We start from the raw sequence: 17337 nt of genomic DNA, 5'->3' as shown, positions 1-17337 counted from the left end.
AGTGCGTATATAAAATATTAACATGTTTATTAATAATTGCCTCACATATATAAATAAGTCTCTTCAAATTATTATTATGTATAAAATAATTTGAATACAAAAATATTGAAAGGGAGACGTGTCTATACAATTTTCTTAAAAATAGTTATTTCCTCGTCATGTATTGAACAAAGACAATATAATATTTTCAACATACATTACGATTAAGAAATAATATTTTCAATATACAATACAATTTCTTTTCATATTGCGCATATAAATTCAATAATATCAAAAATCAAAAGTTTGTAGGTATATTTTTACACTCACATTTTGAATTACATAATTGCACCTTTTAAAAAAAAATAATCCCAAAAATCACTCAAGAGAAATATAAAATAAAATTTGTATGGTATACTTTTACACTTTGATTCAAAGGTATATGTAAACACGGTGAAAAGATGATTAAGTCGTTTCAAAAAAGTCATAACACTAAGTGTCATTTTAGAAAAGTCCCAAAATGTCATTTCAAAAATATTGTAATACTAAGTGTTATTTCAGAAAGATTATAACACTAAGTATCGTTTCAGAAAAGTCAATAATATTTTGGTGGCTAAGTGCATTGTATTGTAATCACCATCATTCATTTGTAAAGTCTTAATCTTTTGGTGGATAAGTACAATATACTGGAATCACGATTCATTTGTAAAATCTTAATTTGCACTGCATTGAAATCACCATAATGGTAAGTTACTAAAATCTTAACATTTCGGTGGCCAAGTGTACTTATTGAAATCACTATTTATTTGCAAAATCTTAACTATGTATTGGAATCATTATGGTGACTATATTGATTGTAAAATTTTAGTTAACTATATTAGTTGCAAAATCTTAGTACTATAATACTATATTGAAATGCACTGTATTGGTTTATAACGGTAAGAAATCATGAATAATGAACTTTTTTTAGAATTTGTAATTGCTCTTTTTAACGATATTATTTTTATGGATTTTATTGTTGCACCTGATATTTATTGGTACCCTAGTATATCGATTGCTCTCCCACACACACATTATACACATGGATGAATTTAGACAGATGAAAAAATTGTTACGCAAACTCCTTAAGAAATGATTAGTTATAAATTATATATGATAAAATTATATTTTATTGTAAAAATATTAATTTTTTTAAAATAATGAAATTGTAAATTAATACGTCACAAATCTAAAAAAATTATCATCGAGCGGCGTATATATCTAAAGGTTAATGCCCTGCAGAAATATCCAAGCAGTTGACTGCAATTTTCTTTTTAGTTTTGGGTTCAGAAATAGCGGTCTTTACATATTTTAAGCTGACAAAAAAGAAGAATATAAAATAGTTATCCACAATCTGATATAAAAATGCTTAAAAGTTTCCTACATATATAATAATTTTTTGGTCAAAGACATATATTATATATCTTCGAATACTACATTAGTGTAAAGTATAAGGAAAGGGTAGGCTAAAATTACTGTATCCTGCAAGGCAAGAAGCCAACGACAGCTTTTTCTTGAACTGAAAATGATTGCTTTGTGGTTGAAGGTTCCAAACTAGATTGTGGGTTAAAGACTGGAACCACAATGCTAAAATCCGAGTCACTAAAACGTTGTTGTTTTTCAGTTTGTTGTTTATGCAGTTGCTATATATTCTCTGATATGCCGCTGTTGCCCTATTTTAACAGAACCTGAACTCCTCTGAATTCTATATGAGAATCCCATGTGAAAAGGCTTAGCTTGCAGGCACCCTAACTACTAACTAGCTAGCTAGCTAGTTATGAATCCATCATCAATGATAAATCACATCCCCAGAGCTGTTCTTTGAAAAGTAGTCTTGCAGTTTATCATTGCCCTTTCTTTTGTCCTTTAATCTCTGTTACAAAATCCAAACATTTCCTTGCAGCTTTTCACCATAATATATGGAAAACTATTGAATATGAGTCCGTGATTCTTATGAGAATTCACATACAATTTTTAATAAGAATTAAACCCTTGAAATATATTTTTCATACCGACGGCGACAAGTAATGGGAAGAAGTAGAGGAGTAGACACTTTTAAACTCTTCATATACATGTATAACTATATTAAATCCATCTAAATACACTTTCCGGTGTCACGTGTAATGATATATTACACTTATAATAAGCAATGTTATTTGAATTAGATTGTCGAAGTATTAGTCTAGAATATATTTTTAAATCGGCTAGATTGGAAATCAATATGAATCAACTAAAAATTGATTAAATCAGCGGTTGAACCAACTAAAAATTAATTAAACTAAAAGTTGAGCCGATTGAATTGAAACTTTTTAAAATTTTAATAATTTTTTAATTAGATCAATTAAACTGGTTGGATCGGTGAATCAGTGACCTGACTAATTTGACCACCGATCCGACTTAAAAAACATTGCTTATAAAAAAATTCAAGTTTGGACCCAACATTGTTGGAGGGACTGTTATGAACCCAAAAATATTTAGCACTCTAAAATAGATACGGAGGAATTTAAAATTTTAAAATAAAGTTGATAATATATTTAGATTTATATGTGATTGTATAAGTTAAAAAATAAGATGAATTTGATAATAAATATCCGAAGTTTAATAGATTATAATTATAATATTTGAATCTGTAAAAAGAAATAAAGTCGATAACATATTTAGATTTATATATGTGGTTTTATAACCTAAATATTAAAACAAATTTGATAATAAATATTTGAAGGTTAATACCTCAAAAATTCACTATACATTGTACTTATAATATTTGAATTTGTAAAAGCATACGAAATTCCTCAAATTTCGAATTCACATTAGCTATTGTTATTCTTAATTTTGATATATTAATTTGTGTAATATCAATATATTTTCTTATGTCACACTCATATTTTGTGTATTATCAAAATAAAAAAAAATATTTTCTCATTCTCTTTTATTTTTTAGTAAAAAAGAAAATTACAACTTAATTATCAACCAGTAATAAAACTCATCTCGTAGTGTTCTTGGTAATCAACCACAACTCTATTTCTCTGTCTCTTGTAAGTTTAACTATCATGTCAGTAATACTATTCTCTTCTCTGGGGATATGCTGAAGGTTCCATTGACTGAGAACCTTCAAAAGCAAAATAATTCTCGTAACTAAAGCAGAATTAGAACCATCACGAACTCCTCTATGAATGAGATTGACAGCTTCAATGTTATATATTCGAATGATGGCTTTCCGAAAGCCGCAATCAAGAGAAATTTGTAACCCATCAAGGATGCCTCATAATTCTGCATCAATAACTTCAAAATAATTAGAGGTGAGTAAAATCTAATTCGATTCGAAAAACTCGATAGAAAATTTAAATTTTGAATTAAATAGTTCGAGTTATTTGAGTTAATCAAGTATTCGGATCAACTTGAATAAAAAATTAAGTTTTTCGATTTAACTCGAATATGAATTGCACAATTCGAGTTATCTGAAAATCCGAAAAAGAAAAGGCAAAACTACGTCGTTTTGATAATGTTTACCTTTTCTAAAGTTAAAAGTCAAAACCATTAAGTTAAAGGTAAAACTGTGTCGTTTTGATAAATGTTTACCCATTAAGTTAAAAGGCAAAACTATTATATTGTTTATATAGTTAAATAATCTTATACTTTGTCTACTAGTTAAATAATTGGTCCCTGTAAACGCAACATTGATTATAAATGATAAGATTTGTTAACTCCACTCGACTTGAGTCCAAATTTTTTTACTCGATTCAATTCAATTAAAAAAAATTAAATTGAGTTCAGTTGTTAAAATAGGATTTCGTCAACTCGATTAACTCAAAAGTTTTTAACTCGATTCGACTCAATCTAATACTCACCCCTAACCACAGTAACACTTTATGTCCCTTGACTGGCTTCTTGAAGAAGAATTTGAGCTTGAAACATATGATTTCCTACACTAATGTCTTCCTCCGTCCATTTTTAGGGTTAATATTTCAAAAAAATTCAAGAGCCAAGGTTAAAAATTCTTTGAAAGCAAAAAAGACGTACTTTCAACTTGTACAAGAAATCCTCTTAACAATCTTTCTAGGTAGACCACAGACCTATCAATAAGTTGGATAATTACATCAGTTTCATGCAAATGACCTACTTTTAAAGATGAGTAAATAGACAACGACATAGACGCTCTTCAGTCACACATAGCTTTCTTAAATTTGACATTACCTATCTTGCATGGAATAGAAAAGTACTTAGGTCCTTACATTTAAAAGGTAAATTCTTTTGTAGCACGGTAGAGACATTATCACCTATGCTTATTTTCTCATTACCTTTAAGCTTCCTCTTATTGATGCATAGTGTCTTAAGAAATTTAGATAGTGAGATATTTGTTTAATAAAATCTAATAAAGGAATATTTACCACAACCTTGCAAAAAGTCTCTAGGATACCTTCATCCTCTTTCACCTTTTTAATACTTGCAAGTCTTTCTGGAAAAAGCAATAGTATCGTCAACGGTTTGAGTTCTACTTTACTTGGTTGGACATCTAGTTATTTTTAGGTAGCCACTTCTTTTTCAACTTCTTCTTCGAAGGCTCAAATCTTTTCAACTAGTCTAGGTTCCTCAAGTTCCTTGTGACTTCTCAAAGTAATAGCACTAATATTTTGTTTTAGTTTGGCAATAGTTTGAGAAGGCAACTTACCTTGAAATTCCAATCTACTCAATATGGTTGTGAGTTGATTCTATATGTTCTACAGTTTTTTTTCTAGGTTCTCAATACTTGATCGTGTTTTGAACTATATTAGCAAGAGATGTGATTATATCCTCAAGAGACATACCTTGTTTTGAAGATGACAGTTGCGTTAGTATGGTACTTGATTTTGGAAAATTTGTTGTCTTTGCCCATAACCCAAATTCGGGTGATCCCGCCATCCAAGATTGTAAGTATTCGAGTAAGGTTCATATCTCTTTTGAGAGGGTCCAAGAAATCCTCTACCTGCATTAGCATGTTCATTTGTATCTTCAAAAAGTGTAAGGCATGAATCAGCTTAGTGGTCGTAATTAATGCATATTTTGTGCGCCTTAGCTTTTTGGATATTTCCTACAACCATCTAATAGATAAGAGAAGTTAGTTCATCCAAACGATTTTCAATATAAGATGAATTTACCTCGTTCATTCTTCTCGATATTTCTTGTTGGAACCCGAATTGTTGTAAATTGGCAACCACGATCGAAATTAACTCCCTAACCTTGTAAGGGGTTTTGTTCACTAAAGCACCACTACTTGCAGCATCCATCATCTTTTGCTTCGTTGGAAGTGTAACATCCCAATTTCAGTGAAATTGGAATAGTGGTTTTGGGACCACAAATCCGAGTCCGAAAAATGAAATTATTTAAATTTCATAAAATGATAGGTATTATGATAGGAATATTGCATGAAAATTTTTATAGAAAATTTTTATCAATTGTGTGTCTAATTGCAAAAAGGACTGAATTGAATAAAATGTTAAAGTTGCATACTAATAGCTATAGCTAGGGAATTCAAAGTGAGAAGTCATATGGCACTTAGACCATTAATGAAAAATATGTAGATATTTTTAATGAGTCATCCATGGAAAAATTGAAAAAGGTTAAGGATTAAATTGGAAATTGAATTAAATAAAGTTTGATAAATGATTAAATAGAATTAAAACTCATTTTATATCTTCTTCTTCTTTATAAAATACATGGAAACCCTAGGAGATAGAAAGGAAACTTTTCAAGCTTGAATCAGTAAGTTCTATGTCCCGTTTTTAGTAATTTTTATATTTTTGAGATCGGGAAAGCTTAATTTCTTTATTTGAGTGATTAAATTAAAAGAAAACCAAATTTTAGAAAATTACCCATGGATGAATATGATGTAAATTGAAATTTTTTGATAGAAAATGAAAGATTATTGATAAATAAACCACTTTTACAAAGTGATTTTTAGTGAAAACATGTGTAGGGACTAAATTGCAAAGTAGTGAAATTCTTGAAAAAAATTCTAAAATTTATGAAATACATGTGCTGTAAAAGTTATATTGGAATTTTTAATAAGCTTGGAATAAGGAGTAAATTGCATGAATTTCAATTTCCGAGCCTAGGGACGAAATTGGAATTAATTAAAAGTTTAGGGGTAAAATGGTACTTTTTCCTAAAATGTGAAATGGGCTTGTTTGAATATAAAATCATAGAATTGATGATTAAATTTATTTATATAGATCCGGAAGTTTAAAACAAATAAAAAGATCGAGGGAAAGAAAAAGTCTCGAATTAGTGGATACGATCAATTGTTGAGGTAAGTTCGTATAACTAAATTATGCATGTAAATGTGTTGAATTGATTGTTGAATCATGTGTATCATGTTTTGTAATTGGTATGCACATGTAATAAACCAATGTTGATTTGTGATTTACATGTAAATGATGAAATATTACATGAATTCGTTTGAATATTGATTTTCGATTCATGAATCCGTTTGAATATTGATTTTCGATTGGACAGGTGATTACCGTGTATATGAGATCCTGCATATGTTGCAGTAAAGGTTGTTCCGAAAGGATAATCCTTTGATCTCATCATGAAAAAGGATGTGACTCGAAAGGGTGGTGTACAGCCCAAATTTTGCCCAGCCCACTAAGCCATAAATAAACCAAATAATAAGCCCATTAAAAGCCCAATCCAAACCCATTACATCAACCCAAACATCAAACCCAACTAAACTCAGCCAAGATTACAACCCAATAGGCCCAAAATTAAAAGAAAGACCTAAGCCCGATAGGCCCGATGCCTAAACCAAGTTCAGCCAACCGAAACCCTAGCGTCGCGCCTCCCTTCTGCCAGCCACGTGCGTCCTCGGCGCAAACATCTCTCAAGGGACGGCTCTGCCCGTCCTTTGCACCAAAAAGGAAGCCTCCGCCCCATTGACCTCCTCCATAGACCTGCAAACACACAAAAAGAAGAAAGCCAACAGAACAAAAGGAAAATGAAGACAGAACAGAAGGAACACGCAAAGAAAATGAAAAATTAAGATGTATTATTTTTCGGATATAAAAACCCGAAACCAAGACAATGTTTTTTTAGACAGAGACGATTAAGCAATAAAAAAAACAAAAAAGGTTGAATTTCATTCTCTCATCTTTTTTTTTCCGTTTCTTTATTTTCCTTTTTATCTTTTTTTTATTATTTTTAAATCGGTTTTGAAACAAAAAATAAAGAGGAAGAGAAAAGAGGACTCACTTGAACCTTGAAGTCACGACGTCGGAGTCCTTGCTCCGTCGTTGGAACCGATTTCCAGAGAGGAAAACGGAGGTCCCTTCTCTCATGCTTTTGGGGTTAAAAGAACATGGCCTTCGAGCACTTCAAAATCGGGGTAAAAAGCCTTGTTCGCGCGACCCTAACCACCGCCCACGGTGGACCTATAACGGCGGCGAAGATGGGCTAGCATAAACCCTAGCAGAGGAAATGGGGATGGGGGGAGTGTTTTTGTTTTCTTAAAAAAAATAAAGAAGAATGAATTTATTTTTTTTAAATGGTTTAAATGGTAAAGCAAAAACGACGTCGTTTTGCAATAAAGAGGCCAGCGTTGAAACAGCGGTATCGGGCTATCCATGCGCGACCCGACCCGCTCCAGGGGGTCCGCGCGTTTCAGATCATTGGGTTATTTGCCACTTTGATCCCTCCGCTCCTCTGCGATTATCGACTTGATCATTTTCTTCTTTTTTTTTAGTTTTTTTTATTTTGCCTCAGGTTTTTGTGTCTGATTCATTTCAGTCCTGCATGAAACAATGCGCAAAGGACTTGAGGAACAATTTCCTAATCAGTCCTCAAACCTTGCTCTTTTTTTTTTATTTTCAACCCCGTTTTTTTTCTGTTTTAGTTTTTATCTCTAATTTCATTTTTATTTCAATTTAGCCCGTGATTGGTTCGATTTTAATCCTTTTATTATTTATTTATTTATTCATTTTTCATATACTTTATTTATTATTATTTCTTTTGTTTGTTTCTCTTTTATACATATATATTGTTTTTTTAAATTGTCTTGCGAACTATGTATTTAAATTCGTTTTCACTAATTGTATACAACTCATTATTTTAAGATTCATTTGATATTTTATATGTGGATTCACTTTAATGTTTTTGCTTCGTTTTTATTTGTACAATTATTTTGAAGTATTTTTGTCATATCATGTTAACGTTTTGTGCAATATCTCATTTAAATATTTTATATATATTTATAAATGCATTATTTCAATGGAGTCTTTTGTTCATTGTAACTTTAATATCCTTCTAGTTTTCTCCTTGTGTGTGTTAAACCTTTTTAATAATCTTACTTTGTTTTTTTATAAGAATTATTATTTTGAAGTTCTTTTTTACATCATATTGTTTTAATTATTTACATAATATTCCATTCAAATGTTCTTATGTTTGTACATGTATGATCTATAGTCAAACTAATTTAATCCTATATACGTATTTAATCCCATGTTATTCTCGCATATATTTTTCCTTCTAAATTTATTTATGTATATATACATGTTTTTAAATCTATTATATGTATAAGTGTTTCCTAATCTCACATTTTACAATATGTTTTTACTCTCCTTTTATATTCTATGTACATTATTAATCTCACTATATTTTGCATACGTAATTTCTTTTAAATTTATTTACATAGTATGTATTGATGTTATTTAAAGAAAAATCTCACATGTCCTATTTTTTTTACATTATTATTATACGTATATACATATATATATTGGTATTTATTTTTGATTTATACATCATTAAATTCGTGTGTTTATACATATAGTTTTCTTATTATATATATTATTATGTTTTTTTTAAATCTATTACATATATGACTTATAGAAAAATTAACTTAGTCTTATATACATTATTAATTTCATGCAAAAAAATTTTACAACTAATAATTCCCAAATCTATATATATATTTTGTGAATCTATTATGTATATTTCTCTAAGTTATATCTTATTATGTATCCTTGCTATACTTTCACATTCTACATATTATCAAATTTTTCTTTATTGAGTGTATTTTAATAAACATTTTTACATGCATATACTATTTGATTTAAAAGTTTTCATGCTATAACGCGTATTTTAATGAATGCATATATATCCTTAGCTTGTTTTTACAAATAGTTTCAAATTCAGCAATTCATTTATAATATATTATGTGTTCACTCTTTTAATTTGTCTCATACATTTTTAAATTTTCATTTTGTTTTGCATATTTGGCATTTAATTGTGTTGTATTAGGCTATCGTTGTGTATTCTTTCCATTTTGTATTTCTATTATATGGATCATTCTTTATTCCTGCTTAGAAAATTGATAATATTTTCTTAGATTGGTTGAATTTAATTGTTTATTTTGTTAGTTGATTAAATGTATTATATTCATTCATCCATCATAGTACTTCATACATGCATATTATCTTACGGTTTTTATTTTTCCTTTTGGGTTTACAAATATCACTTTATAGTTCCCAACTCTTTAAAACTAATTATTCCATATTTATTTCAAGTCAAATTAATGCATTTCAAGTTGGTTTTATAATTACTCGTTTAAAAATTCCCTAAAACGAAGGTAATGTTTGATGTTTGGAAATTCGGGAATCGTGCCCTACCGTGCTGGGTTTCGATTTCCCATTTGTTCAAAATAATCGAACCTTCCTTTAGAATTTCACTTTTTTTAAAATTCTAAAACAAGGCAATGTTTGATGCTTGGAAATTCGGGGAACCGTGCCCTATCGTGCTGGATTTCGATTTCCGCTTATCCAAAATCATCAAACATTCTTTTAGAATTTCATTCGTATTCTTTAAATTCTAAAACAAGGCAATGTTCAATGTTTGGGAATTCGAGGAATCGTGCCCTACCGTGCTGGGTTTCGATTTTTCGTTGGACTAAATGATTGGGCATCCTATTGTAATTTTCAACGTATAAATTTTTGAAAGTCGAAAATTTATCGTGTTCTTGAGGAATAAAGGATCGTGTCCTATCGTGTTGGATATGATGTTGCATTCCTTTGAAACAAAAGAATTTTGACGATCAACTTGAGCTATTCAAATGTTTTCGAAGAAACCATATTTCAAAAATAGTTTCAAATCTCAGACATAAGGACATGACTTAATCAATTTGGTACCAATTTTGGGCGTAGTGAGGGTGCTAATCCTTCCTCATACGTAACCGGCTCCCGAACCCGTTTTCTCAAATTTATGTAGGCCAAAATTGATTTAAATAGAATAAAATGTTTTATCAGGTGTGCCAATCACACCTAAACAAAAGATTGGTGGCGACTCCACATTTTGTTTTCAAAAGTCGATCCCTGTTTTTAAATCTAAAAAGATGGTTTCGACAGGTGGTATTGAAAAGGAAATGTATACTTTGTGTATACCACTTGAAAAGGAAAAGTACACTATATGTGTACACTTGAAAAGGTTATGTACACTTTGTGTGTACAAATTGAAAAGGGTATGTACACTTCGTGTGTACCACTTGAAAAGGGAATGTGCACCTCGGGTGTACAACTAGAAAATGAAAGGTCCATCGGAAATTCAAACATTCAACGGAAATGTATTAACAAGTGAAATAAGAAGAAATGACATGATGAGCTCATCGATGCATAATAATGTTTTTGTACTAACCAATTTGATTGAATGGTTATGTATAGGCCATATTTGTTAGTCTACTAAATTGATGGATAAATTGCCTTATGTATTATTTACTTGTTATATATGAATGGTAAGTGTAGTTTGTTATATGAACTTACTAAGAATATAATGCTTACTAGGTTTATTTTTCTCTGTTTTATAGTGCTTGAAGCTCGTAAAGGTTGGATTGGGTCGAAGCTATCATCACACTATCAACTCTTTGATTTTGGTATTAGCGATAAACTCATTTTGAAATAATGGCATGTATAGGTTAATGAGGAAAAATGATGAAGTAACATGTTTGTTTACAACCTAGCCATTATAATGGCTAGTAATATGTATTTTGAGGTAATATGGTATATTCATGTTCAACAAGATACAAATCACCTTTCATAAAATATGATTTACAAACCAATGTAAAGGTAAGCTTCAAGGTATGGTTAAAAGTTGGAAATGTTAGATTAAATGATGGAAATTGGTTAAATTGGTTGGTATATGTATGTAAGTTTTTATGCAGGAAAATGAATAAGTTTGGATGAGAAATAGAGCTAGGATTTATGTAGGAAAATGATTAAGTTTGGGTGAGAAATAGAGCTAGGAAATGACCTTATTTCGTCTACACGGGTAAGACACACGGGCATGTGTCTAGGCCGTGTGTGACACACGGACAGCCCACGAGCGTGTGAAATGACCGTGTGTCCCCTACATCCTTAAAAATGAAGTCAGAATAATACACAGGCAAAGGACACGGCCGTGTGTATTAGTCGTGTGAAGGGCAGGGGTTTCAAGCATGGTCGTGTGTCAAAATCATGTGAAAATGGCTTAAAAATGGTGAAAAATCAGTTTACCACATGGCCTAGCCACATGGGCGTGTGCCCAGGCCGTGTGCCCCTTTGATACTTAAGAAATTGCAAGTCAGAATTCTACACGGGCTGGCCACACAGCCATGGGATCCCCACGGGCCGGCCACATGGCCATGTCCCAGGCCACAGGGGTCTGTGCCCCTATCTTCAAGGAAAAATTTCCAAAGTTGCCAGTTTAATCCTGAACCATTTCCAAAGCATGTATTGGGCCTCGTAGGCTCATATTAGGGACTTTGTGGTAAAATTTGAAAAGAATTGATTGGCAATGCAAATTTATGACTCGGTTTGGTATAAATGCTAGCGTATAAGTCCGGTAATGTCTCATAACCCTATTCCGGTGACGGATATGGGTTGGAGGTGTTACAGTAAGGGTCTTTTATAAAAATATTGGATGAGCAACTATTTTGAAATTCCACGTTTTGGGCAACTTGGACACAATTGTTTAAATCACTCTCAATATTCATGAAGGCTTTTCATGTCATTTTGTTCATTCTTGAAGATCTCTTTCTTGATAGAAATAGCACGTGAAGTGAGAAAAAAAAATCTAAAAATAACCTCCAATTCGATCTACGTATTAACATATCATTGAAGTAGATAGAAGAGTCAATCTTTTGCTTTATCTGCTAATGAAAATAGAAAAGCTTTCAATTTGATATATTCTTCGATTACGCCTTGGGATTTCATAGTAGAGCATACCACGTGGAACTCTTTCAAGTGCCTGTGAGGATATTCAATCTGAAAACTATGAAAAGTAGGAAGTAAGTGAGTTGATCCAGATTTCAATTTAAAAGGTACCTTAAGTTTAGGATATTGAACGTAAAGTGGTTGATGATTTAGTTCTGGGGTAATCAAGTCTCTCAAAGTTCTAGTATTTGTCATAGCTTATTCGATTTCACTAATTTTGGTTTCACTAGATGACAAAAACGAACCATTTTTGGTATCTGATTCAATTTAAATGAAAAAAGGGTTTCAACTTATTTAGGTTTCCTTTCTCAATTTTCTTGCAATTTTCTCAATCTCTGGATTGTACACAAGCTCACCTATACAAGAATATCATGGTATAAAGAGAAATAAAAACAAGAATAATAATAAAACAAGAATTAACAAAATAAATAAAAAGAAATAAAATTATCAACATTAATCTTCGACAATGGTGCCAAAATTGTTAGGCTATTTAGACCTACTTGAATATATAAGTTAATAGAAAGCGACAAATAGGACTGTATTCATAAAAATTGATAATAATTTTATTTCATTAGTAAAAACAAGAAAAGTAAATTGAGAGTTTTTTTTATAAAAAAACAAAAACTAAATTCAAAATAAAAACTAAAACAAAGAAAGAAAGAAATAAATGTTTTAGGAAAATCAATTATGAGAAACTCTAGTCAAAGGTAAAATCTCTATTTGATTCATAGATTCAATCATCAACACAATGATGTCTTCAATGTATTTAGTAAATTAGTTTTAGTTGTTAACTCAATGCTAGACAACCAATCTTTCCTTACCTGTTCAGTAAACAAAAGGTTATTCGTTTGAAATTACTTCCTTTACGAATAAATAACCTTGTAAATTAACGTCCAAGATTTAACTTATAACATTAATAACTAGAATGAATCAAACAATTATAGATTTAATTATTCTAATTGACGAGGCAATCGTTTTAAGCTATCAAATACTGGCTAAATATTTGTCAAGCTTAAACAATTGTAATTATAACAATTGATGCGTGAATAACAATTGATGCGTGAATACTAAAGAACAAAGCACAAATAAGTCTAAAAAATTTATTGAATAAAACTTTGATAAACCTTCGACTAGAAAAGGGAGTTTAGAAAGATATAGAGTTAGTAAAAAGCAATAAACAAGAAGATAGCTATAAAGTCAGAAGAACTTCCAAAAGCCTTAGCTCCCTCTAAAAGTATAATATTTATACTATCTAATTAACTTAAACTAGGTTACAGAATCTTGGTTGAGGTCATAAAACTCTTAAAAGACCAAAACTTCCCAAAGCTTAGTCAAAACGTAGAGGATTTCATAAAATTGATAGAGTCAATGCTGGGGCGCATGGGATATAGGGTAGGGGCATCAAGAAGCTGCACTAGTCATGCACTAGGGCATCGGTGTGTGGTGCTGGTGTGATATCCCGAATTAGGGCCTAATTGGAATAGTGGTTTCGGGACCACAAATCCGAGATATAAATAATTATTTTATGATTATTTTGAGGTCTATGATATGATTGCATGATTGTGTGAAAATTTTGTGAAGAAATTCTATGCATAAAGTGCTTAATTTGAAGTTAGGGACTAAATTGAATAAGTTACAAAATTTGCATTCTAGAAGTTTCTAGTATGAAATTGCTTTGAAATATTAATTAGGAGATCTTAAATAGAAATTTGACCAATTTCTAAGTTTATAGACAAAAATTGGACATGGATGGAATTTTTGAAAGTTTAATAAGGAAGGGCATTTTGGTCATTTTGATATTAAATGAAATAAAATGGGAAAAATAACACAAAAATGATCATATTCTCCATAAGTTGCTGCCAAATTTTTCTCTCCACCATAGCTAGGGTTTCAACACTTTTAAGCCTTGATTGTAAGTGATTTCTATGCCCGTTTTTAATGTTCTTTATATTTTTGAAATCCTTGTAACTCGGTTTACCTGTTTCTACCAATATTTTGAGCTAGGGTTTATATTTAAAAATTTACCCATGAATGATATGCATGAATTTTGATGTTTTATGGTAGAATATGAAGCTTGAAATTGTGTTAAACAACTTTTGCTAAGTGATTTTATGTAAAAACAACTAAAATGACATAATCGGTAAAAATACCTAATGTTCATAAGTACATGTTAGAGTGAGAATTGGATGTTTCTGTAGAAGGGAAAAATGATCAGCATATCATAAAACATAAGAAAATAGGATGAAGTTTAATTTACGAGATTTGGGGCAAAAGTGTAGATATGTGAAAGTTTAGGGGCAAAATTGTAATTTTTCCAAAATATGATTTTGGGTTGATTTGAATAATATGAGTCCTAATTATGCTATATTTGAAATGATAGAGCAAGGAAAATTGAAATTCGGGTTAAAATCGGCAAAATACCAAGTTGTGGACAAAATGGTAAAAATGACCATTTTTGCATACGAGGTAAGTTCAAATGTAAATATTGTAATATAATTGTTATTTTAAATCATTTAATGCTATTTATACGATATTATGATTGTTATCATGCAATTCTATGCTTTGTGGTCATTATTGGACAACATGCAAAAATTTTATGAATTATGTGAAAAATGTGAAAGACTACCGAAGTATCGTCATGGGTATTCCAAGGAGAATGGTAAAGGAGTACGAACGAGGAAAGTCCCGTTGAACCTTAGGAATAGATTCAGATATTTGGGCATCCGAACTCGTTGAGTTGAGTCCGAGTTCACTTATGGATGCGAATGTCCAAGCTCGTTGAGTTGAGTCCGAGTTCACTTATGGATGCGAATGTCCAAGCTCGTTGAGTTGAGTCCGAGTTCGTGAGATGTAACTAGGCCTTCCAACTCGTTGAGTTGAGTCCGAGTTCACTTATGGATGCGAACGCCCGAGCTCGTTGAGTTGAGTCCGAGTTCGCTTATGGGCAGGTTACATGGTAGCTTGGCTACATATGTGGAACTTATGTGCAAACTTTCCATGTATCCGAGTTATATTCCAATGTGTTCAACGGGTAAAATTTTAGTGAAATGGAAGGATACTCAAGATGAAAGTGACGTATTGGCAAGTGTTGTCGAATGGGCACTTAGGACAGGTATGTACTTAACCCTCGGGTTGAGACTTGATACGACAACAATAATGTAGTAAGACGATGAATGATGAATAGAAATGTGATATATGTTTTGGTGATATTATGCTAATGTTGGTTGGTATAATTGCTTTGTTAAGTTATTTGTTATTTGCATGTAAACTTACTAAGCATTTATGCTTACTCCCTCCCTTCCATTCATTGTAGTTTTGATAAGCCGGTTTGGAGATCAGGACGGTCGGAGGCACGCTCACACTATCAACGGACCATCTCGGTATGGTGGCTTGCATATTTTGGGAATATGACATGTATAGCATTATAATCCTTTTGTGTATATAATCTTATGATATAGCTCATGTATGGCATGGAAATGTTTGAGAATGATTAGCTATTGGAGTGGCTAATCGAGATTATATTTGATAACACGTATGCTTTATGTGTTAACTAATCTATGGAAATCCATAAATGGTGAAATTGGCTATAAAACAGAATCACACAGCAACAGTGACGTGAGTTTGAAAAATCACTAAAAATAGTAGAGATATAATTATATGATGAATAAAATAGGTAAAAGAGGTAAAAGAGTTGTATTTATGAGATATTTATGTTTTAGTGAAACAGGGTCAGAGTAATTTCTGGATTCCCTATTTTGAATTTAGAAATTCACCATAATTTGTGTAAAAATAATTAGGACTCAAAATTTATATGTATCGATTCCTTATTGAGTCTATTTTTAATTGAAACAAATGGCATAGTCATTGGATTTCTGTACAGAAAGAAATTTGATTTGTAGTACACAGGGGTCAGAGTAGCTGAACCCTGAAACAGGGGATACTTTAACTAATAAACTGTACTAATTGGCCCAACCAAAAATTCTAGAAAAAAATTATTAAGTATATATATGAGTCTCTTTTTATGGAAAATTTACAGAATTGGATTTCGAGCTTCGTAACTTGAGATATGGATTTTTTAGCGACTGTGACGCAGTTAGCCAGCTTGTCTGGAAATTCTAAAATAAATTGTTTGAGCTGTTTAATTAATGAATTATGTCCGTTAACACCTCGTGCTCGAATTCGGCGACGGTCTCAGGTACTGGGGCATTACAACTGGTGTGTCAGTTCTTGTGTGCTGGGGCATGACGCTTGGGGCAAAGGTGGCAGGCTCACCTAAGTCACTTGATTTTAGCTACGTCTCATCCCATTCATCTCAATTCCTTAATTTTTGACTTCCAATAGACTTCAAAACTGAGCCTCAAGCTTCCATAAACCTGGTTCAAGTCTAAAACACCTAATTAAATCTCAACTATCAAAATCTTTAAAAAATAAAGCATAATTAACTAAAAATACAATTGAACATAAAAATAACATGAAACATGCATAATGAACTAATAAACAATATTTCACTTAAAAATCAAACAAAATGTTAAACGTAAGGGTCTAAAATATATGAAATATGAACACTTATCAATGTTATCCCTTTCTTTTTCTTAGTTGGTCATTTATATTTTTTTTATATAGAGGAAGGCATTGAGACCTTAGCCTAAATGATGTTGGAGAATGGACTAACTTGTCATTTCCTGAACTAATCTCCAAGGGAATCCCATCCTTTCTCCTTACGGGAACACTCAAATTTTCTTAATAAATAGCTTGATGTTTCTAAAGAGAAGTGTTGGCATGCACCAATAATCTGGGACTTTTATAGTTCTTACATTGATAATCTAGGACTTCATCCTTTTATTTTTGCCTTAAGGTTTTTGGGTTGTTATTCCTTAGTTCGAGGATGATATTTTCATAAAATATTTTATGTTCCCTCTCCCGACTACTATTTTATCAACAACTTTTAGAAATAAGGCAATTATCTGTTACATGTCCAATGTCCTTATAAAATGGGCATCTCATAAAGGGCTGCCTTTTTCGAGGATTTAACCATTTTAATAAGAACGATTTGAGGACTCTCTTAGTTATCGTTTCATGCAAAACACACTTGTGAGGGACGTTGAGTTGA

General features: G+C 31.3%; 1 long non-coding RNA gene across 1 annotated transcript; it reads right to left on the bottom strand.

The window, feature by feature from the left end:
* Window positions 1-6396: 6396 nt before the first annotated feature.
* On the bottom strand, window positions 6397-7529 carry LOC107938661 (uncharacterized). Its single transcript, XR_001694953.2, has 2 exons — window positions 7246-7529; window positions 6397-6947 (listed from the first exon to the last, which is right to left on the bottom strand). It is a non-coding gene; the product is annotated as an uncharacterized lncRNA (long non-coding RNA).
* Between the last annotated feature and the right edge of the window lie 9808 nt (window positions 7530-17337).

The sequence above is a fragment of the Gossypium hirsutum genome, chromosome A02 (assembly GCF_007990345.1).
Source record: "Gossypium hirsutum isolate 1008001.06 chromosome A02, Gossypium_hirsutum_v2.1, whole genome shotgun sequence".
In the NCBI taxonomy this organism is placed as follows: Eukaryota; Viridiplantae; Streptophyta; class Magnoliopsida; order Malvales; family Malvaceae; genus Gossypium; species Gossypium hirsutum.
Note: the sequence above shows the minus strand (reverse complement) of the source record. Positions and strands in the feature narration are given on the sequence as shown.